Source organism: Lonchura striata, chromosome 1A (assembly GCF_050655825.1).
Source record: "Lonchura striata isolate lonStrDom1 chromosome 1A, ASM5065582v1, whole genome shotgun sequence".
Taxonomy (NCBI): Eukaryota; Metazoa; Chordata; class Aves; order Passeriformes; family Estrildidae; genus Lonchura; species Lonchura striata.
Window position 1 is genome coordinate 65,855,822 of NC_140741.1, and position 18,170 is coordinate 65,873,991.

At 39.9% G+C, this 18,170-nt stretch overlaps 1 protein-coding gene across 2 annotated transcripts in view; it reads right to left on the bottom strand.

Annotated features, from left to right (window-relative positions):
• The window catches only part of LOC110469774 (guanine nucleotide-binding protein G(t) subunit alpha-3), a 77,484-nt gene continuing 59,314 nt past the window's right edge, over positions 1–18,170 (bottom strand). For both annotated transcript variants that reach the window (XM_085568373.1, XM_021528865.3), the window contains exon 8: positions 1–18,170. This exon is cut by the window's right edge and continues 17,335 nt beyond it. The gene's annotated coding sequence lies outside the window, so the exon portion shown is untranslated.

Here is an 18,170-nt window from a genome sequence, read left to right on the forward strand (position 1 = left end):
TTCTTTTTTTTTTCTTTTTTTTTTTTTTTTTTTTTTTTTTTTTTTTGTGGGAAAGGTGGTGTTTCAGGCTATTTCTTTTTGTTGAAAGACTCTCAAGGAGAAATTCTACAGTAATAAGGAAATTAATAAAATCTAATTTTTTTCTCCTGTGAAATTTACTGATTGATTCAGCTCTCCTTTTAGTCCCATGACACATGAGGTAAATTGGAGGAGGCAGTAACTCTATTAACAAATAAAAGATACAGGGGATGGCCCCTTTAAGTAAAGGATGGTTTACTACCTTAATAAGAGCCATGGTGTGATGCTTCTGCCCTTGAGCACTCTTTTCCTTCTTTGATGTCTTCTATCTATTTATAAAGTGCTCTGAGATTACAAGGATGAAGCACTCCATATAAAGTACAAGGTTGTTGTCTGTCTGCATTAAAAAACGGCAAGATAATTTATGATTTAGAAAGAGGGGGAAGGAATTCAGCAAAGAAATCAGCTTGCTATGTTTTGCTATAAGATATGAGAAAAAATTGATAAAGCTGACACACTTTTCCATTACAGCCTAAATTACATACATAGCTTCAGAGAGATTCATCTGGTTTTCTACTCAGAGCAAAAGAACGTGAAAAAATAGAAACCAAATCTTAACAATAAAAAAATTGCTGAAAGTTGAAATGGATGCAGAACTGTGGGTTCTGGGCTGTAATTACAGTCTAATTCAGGCAAACTGCAATTATACATAAATAATAAGTTGGAGTTACACTGCCCTGTGGAGATGAAGTACTGAAACCAATCTCTGTTTAAGGGAAACTTGCTACACCAAAGTGGAATAAAACAAGTTGAAACAACAATAAAAATTGCTTGTTCTGTGCAGCAGACTTTATTTTATTAAACATGGTGAAATTAATACACCTACAAATATCTAATATAATGGTTCTTCTGGCTAGTATAATGGATTTTTAGTTTTAAGGATCAAATCAAAACACAGAAGATACCTCCAGGATCTGTTCAATAACATGTGACTTTTTGATGTTGTTTCCAAGGTGTGTAAATCCACACATGCAGGTAACCAGGGTGACCACCAAACCACAGCTGAAATGCACGGAGTAGATTTACTTCATTACCTTATTAACAACGCCAGGTGTCATGGGGACACATGCTCCATCAGGCTCAGCTCATCCCAGAGCCCACAGGCACATGGGGGCAGAGGCTGCTGGAGGCTCAGCTCATCCCAGCAAGGTGTGGGTGTCAGCCCCTGCCTGCCCCACTGCACCAAAGGGCTTCATCAATGTGCAGTTTATCACAAAGCTGTGCTTTTCTGGTCTCTGAGCTTTTGAATTCTCTCTCTCTGTCTCCATTAGGAGGCCCAAGTGTGCCTGTGACAGTGTGTTATCTCTGCACAGGGTGAGGATGAACAGCACTAGGCATAATAACTGGGATTTCCCCACTCCAGTATTTTTAGCATTCTCAGCTGCAAGGTCACTTGAGTGAATTTACCTCTTTGACATCCTTGTGCTTTTAACCCTTTCCTCCCAACACAAGGTTTTGTTTTGTGTTCTAGGCAAGGCCTACCACTTTTATGGTGCCCAGGTCCTCTTTGGCTGAGGAAAGCTTTGGAGTTTAGGAATCCTACTAGGACTGACAGGAGTCTTGACTTGGCTGAGCTTCTATGATCTTAACGCCTGCTCTGTGTCACTGAGGCTGGGTGCTGGGTGCTGGGTGCTGGGTGCCCTGCACTGGGTGCAGCAGCTCCTCCAGGAGGGCCCCAGGCTGAAGCCCATCCCATGCTGGATTCCATCTGCCACGAAGTCCATGAACCTCCTCCTTCTCAGCTCAGTGCATCCACTGGCAAGACCTTTGGGGCAGTCCACCTTCAAAAGGGCTTCAAGCACATTGAACCAAACGGTCTCAATCCAGCAGAGCTGCCAAGCCCATCCTTCATTGCCCTGTGAAATTACAAGTGAGTTCAGCTGTCGTGTTCATTTGTACACAGAGGCCAATGAGCCTGTCACACTGCCTGCTGTGCCAGGTTAGAAAGAGAAGATTAAAAATGACACTCTTTTTTCTTGTGTCCCACAGATAAGAGGTTTTCCAGTTCCTTTATTCTCAGGAGTTTAGGAGCTGTTTGAGACTGGCTGTTACGAACAAATCCAGTTAGCTGATTATCTGCTGAAAAACCACCCTAATAAATACCAAAGATTTTGAAAAAAACCCCAGCCCCAAGCCCTTGTGTCTTTCTTTGTATTTGAATTTAGCCATCACTCCTCTGGCTGACATATATATTACATCAAGTAGCAGAAACGAGTGAATTATTGGACATGGTGTTAATTTATTCTTGCCTAACTCTGGGCCCTGCATGAGGGCAGCTATTGCTCTGTACGTGGCAGATATTTGATATGGTGTGTGTCCGTCTATTGTGACTCTGTAAAGCTTCTGAAGATTAACAAAGAAAGGATGTAGAAATATACTGCCTGAAATGTCAAACACAAAAGTGAAATAAAAAGTAATATATAGGAGAAATGGGCACATTAGTACCTAAACCTTTCAGGGAACCACATAATGCAGGTTCAATTTTTGACTCCACTATCAGTTTTTTATGTGACCTTGGGCAAATCATTTAACTTCCCTCTCACTATTTCTCTACTGTAAAACTGAAATCAGGCTTTGTCAAAGGAAAGGGAAAGAGATAAGCCTTGTTTCAGCCCAGAGATCATCTCATGTGGACAATGGAAATATGAATCAATTTCTTTGAAGAAAATGATTTATATGTTCCTCCTGTTCTAGTAATACAATTTGCAGTGCTTAAATTTTCTCTCTTTTCTATTGTAGATCTCATATCTCAACAAAATAGATTGTACTGAAAACTAACTGCCCACACCTCTCCAAAGCCATTCACTCAAATGAAAGCAGATATTTGACCTCTTGACGCATAAAAAATAAGCATTCTACTCAATTTCTTCCTCCATTAAACTGATAGAGTTTTTCTTAGAAGAATTACCTTTGGCAAAATATTCATTTGTTGTACATTTTCAGAAACTGTGGCAGAAATTGGATCCGAACAGTGGCTTACATATTTCAGCAGCAGCTATAAAAATATGGAGAAGATTAAGGTATATCTCTCTTGTCACCAGTAGACTTTTGCTAGACCTCCCTTGGGCTGATAGCACTTTTAAAACACCTGCATGTCCTAGGATTTATAGCCTAACTGTGTGCAAGTGAAAAATTACCCTAATTGGTATCAAAAAGTCTTAGTAAATATATTAGTTTGGAGATCATTTATTTTGTTTCATGCTGAACTGAAATAATATGTTCTGCCTTGAAGAACTACTTCTGTTCCACAGTTTAAACACATGAATAAATACTTAAATCACTCTTTCCTGTGACAAAGCTCAAAGGGGGAATCTTGGCCACTCTACCAAAGCCAGTCGAGATGTGGTGCTGCATTCCAGCTCCTCAGGGCTCATGAAGAGCTGAGCTTCATCCTGGACCCACCACGCTGTGGTCAGGAGAAGACTTTGTGCTTGGATGGCTCTGTAACCTCCTTGCTGTATATTTCAGAAAAACCAGGGACCTGAACTGCAAAACAAAATGCCTCTAAGCAGAATCAAATTTATGGTAAAGAAAACAGGCATTTTTGACTTCTTATAATGTGGTCATCTGGAATATCTGTGGGGGAAAAAAAAGCATAGGATTATATAATTAAAATTACCTAATATTGAACTTACATAAAGACATTGAACAGGGTTATTTACCTATTTCTGTCACTTCCTAACTTTTCTGTGTCTAACTTGGCATCTTTGGTTGTATCCCTTACTGTTCATGAGTAATCTGGGCAGCACATGCTCTCTGGATGAACAGATTTTAAAAACGTCATTATTCATATTTTTATGAGCAAAACTTCCTCCTCAAACATCAGTATGTACAAAAATCACAGTCATCTGAGTACTCATGGGAAAGGGACTGGAACAGTATGAAATGCAGAAGTTATGCTCTATCATATCTTCATCTTTCATAAAATCATTCATTCTATCGACAGCTTTTTATTTGCGAGTCTCAGGTCTGTCTAAATATCTACTTATTCAGAGAAAGTACAGCTCCACTGTTTTCCCAACACTAAAAAAAGATATATTTTTATGTGTTCATCACAGTAAAAATGTACTCCAATTTTTTTTTTTAAACAATGACTGGACAGCCCCTTTCTTTACAAGAGCTCTTTCTCTTAGAAGTTGTCTTTCAATGTGTTCCTGAATTTTTTAGGATTATGCACTGATGTAGTACAGGAATAAGGCTGAATTGAAGGATTTTATTCTAGGAAAATGCAGAAGATATTGTCTCCTTTCTGTCCTGGAACAGTTTTTAAAATTCCTTTCACATTTAGGGGTCAAGCCCTGAGGAATATTTAAGGTAATATGCATTATGAATTGAACATGGCATGTTGACCTATTTTTAAATAGACTCTATTTTTTAGTAGATAAATCATTTTTTTTTCTTTTTTCATAAAAAGTTTGCATCCAGGCAAAGGATACCGCAGTACTTGGTGATCCAGGCCTATGAGTTGTTCTGCCAGGTTCTGCCATGTTAAATTTGCACACACCACATCATCTTCTTGACCTCATTTACCTCTAAAGACGCAAGTGCCTGAAGCAAAGGATATTTAGTTTTAAAGCAGTTGCTTTTGCTTCATATGTTTAAAACTATTGAATAAAGTCTCTCTGTAAAAAGGCTTGTGTCCCTGCAGTGACTGATTGGTACGTAGAAAACACCAGAAAGTATTATCCTCTACTGGAGCAGCAAGTGGGCAGCCTTTGACAAAAACATGAGGAGACAACAGATATGTTAGTTGCAAACATTCCTTTTCTTAACCTTTTCTTTCATTGCTCATAAAGGGAAAAAAAAAAAAACTTTTTTAAAGGATTTAATGTGCCAGAATGGCACAGATGTTATGGTTTCCTGAAGGCCGTGAGTTCTAAATATAGAAGTGGGTGCTGGCAGAGGCAGAGGTCTGCTCCCCCTGGAATGCAGATGATCCACTAAATTCCTTGGAGAAATGCACTGAACCCCTTTGGTCAGAGAGGGTGTGGTTACATGGACAAGGTGCTCAACAGTGTTTCTGCTTGAAAAGGGATTGGTACAAATAAAGAGATAGGAGCACTGAAATGCAGGTGAACTGCAAAAGAAATGGCATACTTCAAAACAGCTCAGGTGACGCACAGCTTATTCCCCTCTTTCAAAATATTAGTTCAGGCTCTGCAGCAGCTGGAGGGCTACCTTCCTTCCTTCCTTCCTTCCTTCCTTCCTTCCTTCCTTCCTTCCTTCCTTCCTTCCTTCCTTCCTTCCTTCCTTCCTTCCTTCCTTCCTTCCTTCCTTCCTTCCTTCCTTCCTTCCTTCCTTCCTTCCTTCCTTTCTCTCTTTTCTCTTATTTCCCTCCATCTCTTCCTGCCCATTCCTTCCCCCTGACCACACATCTTTATTTGTATTCTGGCTGTCTAAACCTTTCTCCACATTAACAAAAGCCAGGGCATTTCATTAAAGCAAAAAAGAAAAATGAGGTTACATAGAAAAATGAAGTTACACACCCTCCAATGTGAGTCACAGGAACCAGGGCTAAAAAAGACAGTGTAACAGTTTGTCCAGTTTAAGGGACAAATCTGAAACTGAAAGTGTGTGTGACTTTCTCCAGTGATTCTAATTTATACACATGGTTGACATTAGTTGTGGAATCAGAATTAAACTGTGTTGTATTTTTGATAAGGCCTTGTAGGGCACTAGAAAGTTCCAGAATTTACTCATGTTATTTTTTACTTAACTTTTTTACTTCCTTAAGTATTAATACATCTCTATTATTACGCCACATTAATTATTCTAGTTTATTGCTGTTGCTGTTTCTGGTGCTTGGTGTCGGAAGCTTAGACATATTTTTTGTGGTTTAAATCTCATGGGTATGCACTGCTTGCCTGAAATCAATAATAGTGAGAACCACTGACTCAAGGCTTTTGTATTTTTACTCAGTCTATGCATAATTTGGTTTTACTTTGAAGGAGTTTCGCTCAACAGTTGAGCTGGTGACACATTTCTGTAACAAAATACACCTTGCTCACCTCCATGGCCATCAGAGAGCTATGGGAATAATCTGGAAGTAAGGTTTTTGTGACTAAAATGAATTTTTGGGAAACATCAGGTTCTGTCACTGAGAGATAAGTGTGTATGTTCAATGTGCTGCCAAAACCTTAGGGATGGATCTCACCAAAGGAGACTTTGTGGAAATTTTGGGATCTCTGATCACTATTAGAAGCATGGCATTTATGCAAACAGCCTCAGCCAGCATTCACAAAGCATTTGCCATCAGAAGCTGTGTGCCTTTGGCAGTGCTCCTGTTCCATGCACACAAACCCACTTTGCCAAGTCCTGGCAGCACCTGCCTTGCTGACTGCCACCACCTACCCACGAGCAGCAGAGATTGCCTCCTCTCTGGGCTGAGCTGCTGAGTCAGGAGCATGTTTCCCCCTCCTGCCCCCAAATTCATCCATGGGGCTGTGAAATAATGCTGGGATTTGCCTTCTATGGCTGTTGGTGAACAGGAAACTCTTCTGAGAAAGGTGATGGTAGAAGTCACTCAACCTTTGTCCCTCCATCTGAGGCAGATGCCTGTCATACACACTGGAGGACAGTGTGTGTCCCTGAGGAGGACACACAAAAGTTATATTCCTCTCAGCCATTCTCTGGAATGTCCTTCAGTTTGGTGGCCTTTCTTTGCTCCCTGTGTCTTCCCACACCAAGACATCCTTCTTTAGAAATGACTGGGTCCAGGTAAAGTGAGAAGGGAGGTGTTGAGTGTCCCATTCGTCAGCTTTGGGTTTCTTTAGGTCTGCTGTATTCTCAAACCCCACCTGCATTCTGGCACAAAATACTGGATATATACTCTGGCATTCTCGACTGCACCCTAATCTAGTGCAGGCTAATTCACAGATTTGAGGAGAAGAACACACCACATGCATTCAAATCTAATTCAGTCTTTTTGCTATTTTCATAAAACCAGTGTGTGATTCATAGAATGCTAACTACATATTTTCTTTTGCAGCCACTCATTCTATGCTCACTTATGGAAGTAATTTCCACCTAAGACTTGCTTTCACGGCAGTGAATTTTCTGGTTTCCCTGTCTGACCCTTTGTTTGTGGTCTCCCAACACCCATCCATTATAAAAGCCAGCTTTACAAGCTCAAACACAAGCTCCCCATGAGCCAGCATCCCCTCTTCCACAATGGAACAATGAAGAAATGGATATATGTTTATTGCTGCATTGATGATTTGTCTTCAAGATTCTTTTGCATTCAATTCTGCACAATTTAGTCTTTTATTGAAGCTCAGCTTCATTACATTTATTGCATTTCTTCTAAATATTATTTCTGTTGAAGGAAGGAAGAAAGTGATGAGATCATCTGTGTAAAAGTATGACACTGGGAGTGTCATTATTGCTTTGAGATGGAAAAAATAACACAAAGGGAAGCAAAATGTTTCATATCCCTACAGATACTTCATCATAGTTTCATTCTGTGGGTCTCACAGTTCCAAACATTTCTTCTTCCAGGGATGACCAATTATGAACTTGTCAGTGATATAATGAATTTACTACATTTCAAGAGCATTTCCAGATATTAAAAGTTTATTGCCCTTTATGTAATTTTTACTTTTTCCTAGAATAGCTTTTTTCTTTTTTTTTCCAAATTTTTGACCTAAAGTAGGTTATTTTCATAGATGGGTGCCTTTAAGAAGACATGACATTGTTAATTATGTAGTAAATTATATTAAGAAACAAGATTGTTGATAGTGATATGAGAAAATACTATTTATGTATTCTAAGGGCACAAAAGTTTGAATTAAATCTTATTTGAAAGTATTAATTAATGATTCTGCTGTTGCTAATATCTCGCCTACAAAGAGATATAATTTTATGCAGTGCACAGGAAGTGATTAAATTAAAGGGATAAAATATTGATGTCTCCAGGCCCTGAGCTGGTACTGTAGGTTAGAAATAAAACATGAAATGTTGAGGCTGATAATTGTAACACAGATAATTTTACGGAGATCTTTTTGTCCTTCTCTACGGTTTCTGTTTTTCATCCTGTTTTCTGATGGTTGCCACAAGAATGCAAACACAAATGTGAAGGTGGCCATGAGTCAGTATGAGAGTGGGCTCCTGTCTTTTACAAAAAAGACATTTCCCATCAGCAAGATCTCACAGCCTTGAATTTGTGAGTTTTTAAGTAAATGACAGGTAGTGACCAATTCAGTACCCAAATGATACAGCAGTGGTGCTCTGGGGGAGATGACCAAAAACACCCATGATGCAGATGTGTGGAGTAGGTTATGGTAATCACATTGACCTCTCCTGTATTGCACACTGAGATGGAAATGGCTGTGCCACAATTCAAGGAAATGTGATTTGCTTCCCAGCACTCTGATTCAGCCCCAGCACAGGGATCAGCTCTGCCCCCAGCACTCTCCTAAATGGTGGCTGCTTTGGCTGGCATCACTGAATGAGGCTGGACAGAAAAGGATTAGAGGATTATTCTATTCACAGACATAGAACAGGAAACATTAAAATTACTAAGACTCTTCAGCTCCCTTCCAGAGTCCTTTTTTAGGTATTGGGATAGTCTTGGATGCAAAGGGAGTTAAGATGTGATGTGAGGAACCAGTTTAATTAAGACTTAGAGCTCATTTGTATTTCAGTGGCATCTGTTGCCACTTTAAAATTTAATGGAGTCAGATTCTTAAAGATTAAGGTATTAGTATTTTCCAGAATACTGGTTAAAGATTAAGTCTAATCTTGATTTGTAAAAAACATATGGATAACACGAACTTCACATACATACTTGGCCACTTTCAAAATAAGACATTTTATGAGCTTACCTGAAATGTAGATGTGATGTGATTATGAAAAGCAGATGTGGTACATGTGTATGTGATGAAACCTCCAGTTATGCATTTATAGGCACTAGTAAAGGGTGAACACGTAAGTCACTGACATCAACTCTATACTTTTGCAGCTTCCTTGAGATTCAGACTTTCATGCTTGTGGGTCTCTACCAACTGAGAATCTTCCATGTTTCTATAACTCCATGATTTAGTAATGCCTGTGAGTAATGCTGAGCCTGTTGCACTGTACCTGTAAAAATATAGATGCTTGTACACACAAAATATCTGTTTCTTTACATGCTTTTTCAGTCTCATTTTCAAATTATGTCATATTGCAGAGTGCTTAGTAAGATAGCCAAAATTTTGTTATTACTGTTTGTACCTCATAGTTTTGTTACTGGGGCAACTGGGGACTTTTGCTATGGAAATGCTGTTTTCAGACTTTGAGATATTGGCAGTGCTGCACAGACTTATTTCAATTCTTAAATAAATTTTTGAGATGAAACTGGAATTAATGAGTACGCTTTGAGAGAGTGCTGAAATACCTTGATGTAAAAAGCTAGACTAACTACAGCAGCAAAATAACGAAATGGCAGTAAAATGAACTTCCAAACATTTCAACATAAATAAGACTAACTGTCAGAAGGGAGAGAATCTGCATTAGTAATTTGCTGGACCAAGATTTCAAATGTAATTTGATGTCTTGATGGCTCCTGAAAGACAATTGAACATTGAAACACTGAAACCACAATGAACAACATTCATTTTCCACTGAAATACAGTGGACATTGAAAGAAGATGCAGAGTGCCTCCTAGATCCAGACCTGCACTAATCTTTCATGATTCTCTGTTTTATGCTTCCTTGCCCTCTCCCTCCCCCCCTTTTTTTTTTTTTTTTTTTTTTTTTGGTCTGATACTAATTTCTTATACATCATGACGGGTTAAGAACCAAATCTCAAAGCTCAGCTTCTCTCTGATGTGCTTTGACTGTGTGACGCAACAGGAGCAGCAGCTTCAGAGCATCAAAGCTGGAGCCCCAACTTGCTGGTATCACTGAAGGCCAGGCAGACCTCCTGCTGTCCTCCTGCAGCTGCTAGAGGTCTGTAAGGGCCATGTGCCAGTGGTCAGACAGAGCAGAACTGTATGTGGTCCTCCTGGGTTTTACTGGACTGCCAAAGTCTTTCCCAGGATGCTGACTTGGGACCCACAGCACAGTTCTCTGCTGATATTTGCCATTATTCCAGCTGCTGTCTACAGTGGCTTCTCCTTCTCCTTTGGAGGAATGAAATATTCAGTACAGAGGAATGAACAGAGGTGAGGCCTTTCACATATTTTTTACCACATCCTTTTCTCAATATGCTCCCACACAAAAGGTGTCTTGACTTTAAATACAGATCCATTCCTAAGCCACTGTTCAAACTGAGCTAAAATAAGTCATAGGTATTTGATGGGACAGGAGAAAATAAGGAGTCATCTCATCTCAAATTATTAAGAAAAACAATGTGATTAGTATCCTCTTACCCTTCTTGTCTTCAGTACAGCTGCTTCCATCACAGCTGGTCACCCTTGGAGTTCCTGCAAAACCCAAACCAGGAAAATAGGCACCTTTATAGCAGCCACCTGGCCTATTTTATCTTTATAAGACTTCTTCAAAAGTCATTCTTTCTCTCCATGAGCTAAACAGCCTCAATGAGTGGCTCTCTGCCTGGAATGCCTACATTTAATGAGATGAATTCCAGTGTTTCTGACATTTTTTGCCACGTAATGAAGACTCCCCTGGTGGAACAGACACAGGTACCTGTTTGTCACTCACACTGCCAAGAAGCATTGTGATCAGGCAGTGGGAGGAAGTGATCACTCTCCATGCTATTTCTGGACCAGAAATGCATGCCTCACTAGGAAAAGTGCACTGGGATTTTTATCTTAGTAAGGATGGATAGGGAGGGGGAAAAGGCAGCCAGCAATGCATAAACAGAGCATTTGTATCTCTGTCAGCATCAGTCTGACATCTCTGACCTTCTATGCTCATCAAAAAAACCACACATGCGGAGAAGCCAAAATTGTAGAAAATTTAAAACACAGCATGAAACGAAACTGAATGGTAAATGAGAATTTATCAGAAACGTGATTTCCAGAATTAGGATGCCTCTTGTTACCTGTTCTGCCCTATACCTGATGCTGTTCTCTGAAATACCAAATTACACTGTTCCTCACTGGGTTTTCTCTCATATTTGCTGGTTACTCAGCCACAAAATCCTGTTTCTGAGTGTAAGTAACAGGAGAAAAAAAATTTCTTGAGGCTTTTGTTTCACAGCTCACAAGCTGGTCCCAGCTGCATGTGAATCATCTCCTGGCTGGACACAACCCATCCATGGCTTTTTGAATTCATTTGGGGAGGCAGATAAGAGACAGCATGCCACCTACTTGTAGGCAGGGATTTTTCTGGGATTTAGTCAACTTGCCAAAAGGTACTTCTAGGTTTTTTTTTTTTTTTGTCCAATGTAAAAAGTGCCCTAGAGACTGCACAGAACTGCTGCACTATCTAATTAACATTAAGTGGAGTATTTTGCATGGAAGGTCAGAGAAGAATCACTCCCATAGTTTGTTTGCAGGGACAAGTCCTCAATGTTAGTGGTTTTGATTCCCATCAGGCTCTGACCTGGTTGCCACAGCCAAAGGGAATGTTCTTGGCACACTGAAATAAGTATGTTTTAATAATATTCTAATTTTAAAAGTCTTTTTTTTTTATTCCCAGCATTTTTCAATCAGCCCCACATTCCAGTTTCACTAGTGGGCTGTTGTGAATCACATGAAGTTCTTATTCAGTGGAGAATGCCTCTTGGGTTTCAAATAAGGGTTTCAAAAGCAAGAAGGTGAAATAGAAGCCTGGAAAAGATGACATTTTACAAAAACCCTTACAAACTTTAGTGTTCTGAATGCTGCAGCCAAAACCTAACTTGATAGAGAAATATATGACTGGCTGATTGATCAATAACCTGAAATTAATTCATCCAGACAGATTCTTCAGGGAATTCTCACACTATGAAACTTCCTGGGTGGTAAATCGGATTGATGAATCTTCAAATGCTAGTTATGTTAACATGAGCTAGTTTAAATTTGTCCTCTGCCTTGTACTTGCTCTAATTGCCTACAGACAGTAAATTGAATGCCATATCTGAGCATTGGTATGGTGTGTGCTGTGATGTAGATAATAGAGAACAGATAGCATGGAAAACTCAGTCTGTGATAGGCACTCACATGTCAAGTCTAGAAATACAGGGTTTGATTTAATAGGAATTGTGACAGTAAATTAGTGACAGCAGGGATATTGCTCTGTTTCACATGTAGGAATTCTGGCCTGCTACCAAAGGACAAATTAATACTCAGAACTGAGAAAAGAAGTGGTTGTTGTATTTTGTTATTCCTGATTCCCTCAGCATGTAAATGTAAAAGAGGAGAATCCTGCAGCTCCCCAGCTCCCTCTCAGAGATGCTGAGTTCTGCTCTGACTCTTGCTTCAGGCTGGGGTCATTAACATGGGAGGCAACAGGAGCTGTGAGGGAGCTCAGACACAGCCCCAAGATATTCTCAGTGGTGGAGGCAGGCAGGAGGAGCTGTCTGAGCCAAAAGGCTTCTCAGAACAGATGAACCACACCACCAAAAGTGAAATCTAACCAGAACTGTGTCTGCTTCTCTTAATCACAGGAAAACATGAGCTGAAGCAAGACAGGTATTTTCATTCCTGTGTATAAACCAGCCATAGGTAACGAGTCATGATGAAAGGAACTCAAGTCTCTGAATCTCAGAGGTAGTCCCCCACTTTAAAAAGTTGTTTGGCTCAGGCTCTTAAGCTTCCCTTGCGCCAGTGAGGAATAAAACCTTGTCACATTCAAGTGCAAGCCTCAAGGAATGCCAGGATGAGCTTCCCCAGGCCAGAAGAGCAATGTGAGGTGAGGGACTTGGCAGGGCACTGGTGGCTGAAAATAAAACCACTAAAAGTGAGTTGTGATCAACTCCTTCAATTAGGCTTTTAATAGAAGAGCTGCTGGCTGTGTGTTCCTTTAGACTCTAGGAGTGCTAATCCTAGTGCTCTGCTCAGGGAATTCAAGTCACTCATAAAGGACTAAAATATTGGATTAGAAGATCTGTAGAGAATATTTTTGTGGTGGTACACATAAGTTTTAAAAGGATGTTGTAATTTCAGGTAAATTCCCACTTGCATTTCCCTAATGACTGAGCATAGCCTGTGGAGAACCCAGCTGGAAAGCTTTATGATGAGTGATTCCAAGCAAACTGGTGTCCTCTCCCTCCTCTGGGCAACCCTCTGGGGCTCACTCTCAGAAGTGAATATCCCACTGGATATTTTATGTCAGTGTTCCTTTGCAAGCTTTTCCTCAGTGTATAGACTTGGCAGCCTAGAAAGTAAAGTTGAGTGGTGGGAAGGACTCAGTTAGTGGGGCAGAGGAACCAAATTTAAAACATTAAGTCTTAAATTTACTTCCTGACAGGCATGGCCACATCAGAGGGAAGGAAGCAGTGACTTCAGTCCTGCTATAAGCATTTAATTTCCATGTGTTCTCACAGGGTGCATTTTGTTCCTCAGCAGATGTCCTGAGGGAGATCTGGTTATATATATACATTTCAGAGAGGGTGCAGTGAACAAATGTGAAGTGTTTGGTGTGATATCCAGACTGCAAACTTTGGAAGCAGATGTGCAGTGGGGACAGCTGGCTTTAAAAATAATTGTGTCAACACCTGCTGTCATTTCTGTAGTGCTGCTTGTCTAGGGCTTGAACCTACACTTGCCCTTTTTTGAGCAGTGCCCTAAAGAGGAGGCTGATGCACAGAAAGTGTTCACAGTCCATACCTACCAAAAAACATAGACAAAAAGCCTTTGTTATAATTTTTATCTATTTTTTATCAGGAAAAAAAAAAAACAAAAACCTAATTTAGTAATCATAATTATTTTTGAGATTCTACTATTTTCAGACCCTGAATTTCAAAATGGGTAGGAAATCCTCATTGTTGGCCATATGAAGTGATGTAAAAGGGAAATAAATAAAGAATATCACAAGCCTGAAGTTGAGATTTATCACAATTTGAATTCCTTTGCAGTTCAAGTATACGGCACTCCTGATAAGAAAGATCTATTTCCTCTCTGTTTTTACATATCAGTAACATTCAAGCATCAAGCATCTTTCATTTTTCCTGTCCAACTAACCATTAATATGGATGATGCTGTTCAAGGAATTTGAAAGAATCCACAAAACCACATGTAGATGTGCTAGAATGCAGTACCAAAACCCAAATGAACCATTCCTGGGGCAGCTACTGCTTGTATCATCTGTCCCAACCCATTCAGGGCTGCCTGAATCAGACTCTGGTAGCAATTATGGCATTTTAGATTACAGTAATTTAAAATCCCAATACCTTCTCACCAAGGCTAAAATCACACACTAAGTGGACTATTACCAGACTTGCTGCACTGAGGTGCATTTAAAAGGTTGTATCTGTCTGTAGCAAGGATGTTGACAATTCCTTCTAATAGCATTTGGCAATTTATAATTACTATGTTCTTTCTGAATACCTTCTGTCATGTTCATGTTCAACCAGAGATTTCCAAACAAAATTATTCATACAGAGCCATAATTAATTGGAAGAAAGCCAGCTGTCTAAAACAAACACTACCATTAGCATCTTTGGCAAGCCCAAAAATAGTCTCTAAAGATGCTATTGTCACAATGAATAAGCTTTTAAAACAGTATAAAGATGTGTGCTGCATGTTAAAGGAATTATTCTGCTCAGTCCAAGACCTTGAGACCTTATATTAATGAACTTTAGGATGGACATGAACCTCTGGAGCAAGTCCAGAGGAAGTCATGAAGATGACCAGAAGGTTGGAGCACCTGTTCAAGAAGAAAGGCTGAGACAGTTGTGGTTCAGCCTGGAGAAGAGAAGGCTCCAGGGAGATTTTAGAGAAGCTTCCAGTAGCTAAAGGGGGCTACAGGGAAGCTGGAGCATGACAGGACAGGGAGGACTGGCTTTAAACTGGAAGAGGGAAGGTTTAATTGGATATTAGAAATAAATTCTTTACTGTGAGATTGGCAGAGCACCGGAGTGGGTTGCCCAGAGAAATTGTGGATGCCTGATCCCTGGAAGTGTTCAGCACCAGGTAGAAGGAGTCTGAGCAACCAGGGCCAGGGAAAGATGCTTCTGCCTGTGTCAGAGAGGTGGAATGAGATGACCTTTAGGGTCTCTTCCAACCTAAACCATTCAATGATTTTACGACTTTATCACTAGAATAGCATTTTGTGAAGCTAAGAGGACTACAACATTGCTGTTAGTTGTTGTCTGATTTAAGGACCAGGTCACAGGACACATTGCCCAAAGTTCAAACAGAACCCAAAATGCCAGCTTAGCTCACCTGGAAGCTTCAGTTTTGGAGCACAACTAGAAGGAATGAGTTTTCACTTATCTACCATTTGCCATCATTTCTATGTATGTGGGAAGCTGTGGAATGTGCAAGTTCAGTACTCAATATTAGGGTGCAATGCAGAGACTCTAATCAGCCTTACCTTATTTTCCTTTGGTCTATCTGAATTGTGGGAAAGGGCACACACCTTAGATAAGCATGTGAGTGTGTTACTGGTATAATTCAGGAAGGAAAACCATTTCAGCAATCAAGAGAATATTTTATAGAAGAAACCCACAGGAAAACAGTATAGATCAATGAGATGGAGGGTGCTATTCAAGACTCCTTCAATAGAATCAAACATGCTTCATCAGTAACTTTTCTGATCAATAATGATAATAAAATGTACATAGTTCATATTTTATTATAATGGGCCAAATTTCTACTTCATCAGCAAAAGCCATAAGCAGAAAGTTCTGGTTTCCTGGTCCTTTGCCCAACACTGCCTTGTGAGCTGGTCTGGGCAGCCTTGACACTGCTCCTAAGTGCATCTGCTGGCCAGAGTCTCCACTGGAAATTCAGAGCTGTGGTTAGCTAAGTGCACAGCTTTGTAACCACACTTCCTCTCTGCCCCTCCTTGTGCCCAGCAGTGACCCTGCCTTTAGAGGAGATAAGAGGGAGTGGCAAAACCTAGCTTAACCTATTATGCACAGAAGTGAAAAAGTCATCTTCATGTGGCTCACTTGTAATCTCCTAGGGGCAAAAGGCTTCCAGTCGTTTTATAGTGTATTTTGTCAGTTAAGATATATTAACAGTTTTGTAATATAAACAATTAAGACCCTTACTACAACCCAGTCTTATAAAGAGATGTTTTCATGACATATTTTTTTATTTTCTAAAAACTTTAACACTATTTGCTATATTAAATATAACGCAATGAAAGGAGAAGGAGCTTTATTTGTAGTGTGTATGCTACTTATTAGAAATTTGAATTAAATAGATACTTTCTACTCCGTGTGATTGAAACAGAAATTCCTCCCAAACTGTGTGTAGCAGAACTGAAGATATGTTTAAGAGGAAAACATATTATTTCTCTCCAGCTTTCTGATATTCCAAAACAAATTGAGTTTTGTGAAAGATATGACTGCAGATATGTAACGTCATTTAGCATGGTGCAGAAAGAATTGTATGTAATGGATTGGTTAAAGAAGAAAGGTAGCTGATTATGGGAACACTGTGAAGTGAAATATTCTGTCCTCAGTGAATTAAAAATGCACATGTCTGTGTTGACCTACAGGTGTGCATATTCCTCCTCAAATGCCAAGAGGAAGTACTAGCAGCAGTCCAGGGTGATGCTAGAGGAGCTTGATTAGAAAACCTGTTTTTACCATTGTTGCCATTACATTACTGGGAAATGCAATCAAGCACCAACCCTTCCCATTTGAAAGGGATGCTGGTCTGAAATGTGACCATCAAGGGTGGAGGCTGCTGGGGGAATGGATTTGTGGATCAGTCCTGCTGATGGGCAGGCCTGTACACAAAGGTTCATCAAAAGTCTGTTTTGTCTCTGTGCTACTGTCAAGCTCTCCCACAGAACTAGGAAATGGAGTAAAAATCAAAGGGGATTTTAAAATTGTTAAGACCTGTGTTTCATCTATTTCTGTACAGCTTTGAAGATACATTGTTTTGATAATGCAGGCAATAAAAGCAACACAGTTACCTCTGTGAACTGCTCCAAGGGAAGAGCTATTCACTGTATGTTCATTTTCTCTGTATGCAATAATTCATCAGCTGCAGACTCCTTGTTTTCTCAGTCAACTTTAACCATTTCCTTGCCTGTTCCCTGCATGCAATAACACTAAACCCCTTCAGTAAAATTGTTGCTTCCTTCACAGACAGAACTAGAAAGTGTATGAATAATCTGTACACTGTGACCCAATCCCTTCCAATTCAAAATAAAAGCATTTCAGAATAGGTAGGCAAGATTCCTGCAGCTGCTTCAAGAGTGTTTGACTAGCTAACCTGGGTGGATGTGAAAGTGTCAGAGTCCACTAGATGCACTAACTGCACCTATCCTGACCTCCAAACTCCTCATTGCAATCCTACACCAATGTCCCCCTCACATGATGGCATAAAAAGCCACATGAAGATAACTGATTTGCTGAGATTCATTCCCAGCCTATACTGTGCTTCCTTCTTGGCAGTGAATTAAAAGTGGCTGAAATCACTGTTGGTTTCTATGAGCAGCCCTTAACTTCCATGTGGCAAAAGTTAGAAGAAGTATATTCCACTCACTTCCTGGTTTTGTGCTGGGTGATAATACTGTCCTTTTTACCCTGTTCTGCTTTGGAAACCACAGTCTCAATGATAGTCTGAGTTCCATGTCTGGTTCACTGATATGTTGGCATTGGGGCTGCCTCCCAATAAGCATGGCTCATTTAGGTTTGCACTAAACTAGGACCCTCTTGAAAAATTACTGCTAGAATGTTGTCAGATGAAAGATAAGGGATCTGTACATTTTCCTTGTATTAGCAGGGGGATATGGGCACATGGAAACTGAGAACTCATTAGCTTGCTTATCTTCAATCTAAGATGCATCTCTTTATCTCTCTCTCTCTCTTTCAGGCTCTCTATCTCCAGAGACCTAAGAAGACATAAAGTGTAACTCACCCAAAGACATAAATTTTTTAATTTTTAGAAATTTGGGATGTATCATTGTAAAGGATCTTTGAGAGGGAGCTGCAGGTCAACATCACTGTCCAAGGAGTACATGGTATTGCTGAGAAATGTAATGGAATGAGGAGGCATATGTGGACTGAGCAATATTTCCCACTAGCACCAACAATGAAAGTA